Source organism: Arachis duranensis, chromosome 3, assembly GCF_000817695.3.
Source record: "Arachis duranensis cultivar V14167 chromosome 3, aradu.V14167.gnm2.J7QH, whole genome shotgun sequence".
Taxonomy (NCBI): Eukaryota; Viridiplantae; Streptophyta; class Magnoliopsida; order Fabales; family Fabaceae; genus Arachis; species Arachis duranensis.
This window is the reverse complement of record NC_029774.3, coordinates 8,523,656-8,524,117: the sequence shown is the minus strand read 5'-3', so window position 1 is coordinate 8,524,117 and position 462 is coordinate 8,523,656.

The following is a 462-nucleotide window of genomic DNA, read 5'->3' as shown; positions in this document are numbered from 1 at the left end:
ATACGTATGTCTGCCATTGTTAGAGTTTTGTTTGTCAATTTGGGCCAATATCCTAATAAAAAAGGTTGCAAACTTTGAATATCGTTACATGTATTTCGAATTTGGCAGTTGTGTGTGTTCTTTCAAGCACATGATGCTTATCACTATCAGTACAATCAACTGTATAATTATACTTTATTAGTTTTACCCTAATCTCTCATCTTTCTCCATTTCTCATATCATGTGTTAATAATGTTTTAGGTGGGGGTGTTTCTGTATGACTGCATAACTGAGTTGGTCCATAGCATTAAATTGGTAAAACTTGTTAATCTAAGGTTTTGGCTATAGCCAAAGGCTCAAAGCCAAACACATAATTCAATTCAGAACTATGCGACTTCATTGGCAGCGTTTGCTGTGGTTGAAGGATCTTAATAGTGTTGGTCCAGAACAACCTCCATGTACTGTCGAACTTGACTTCCAAAC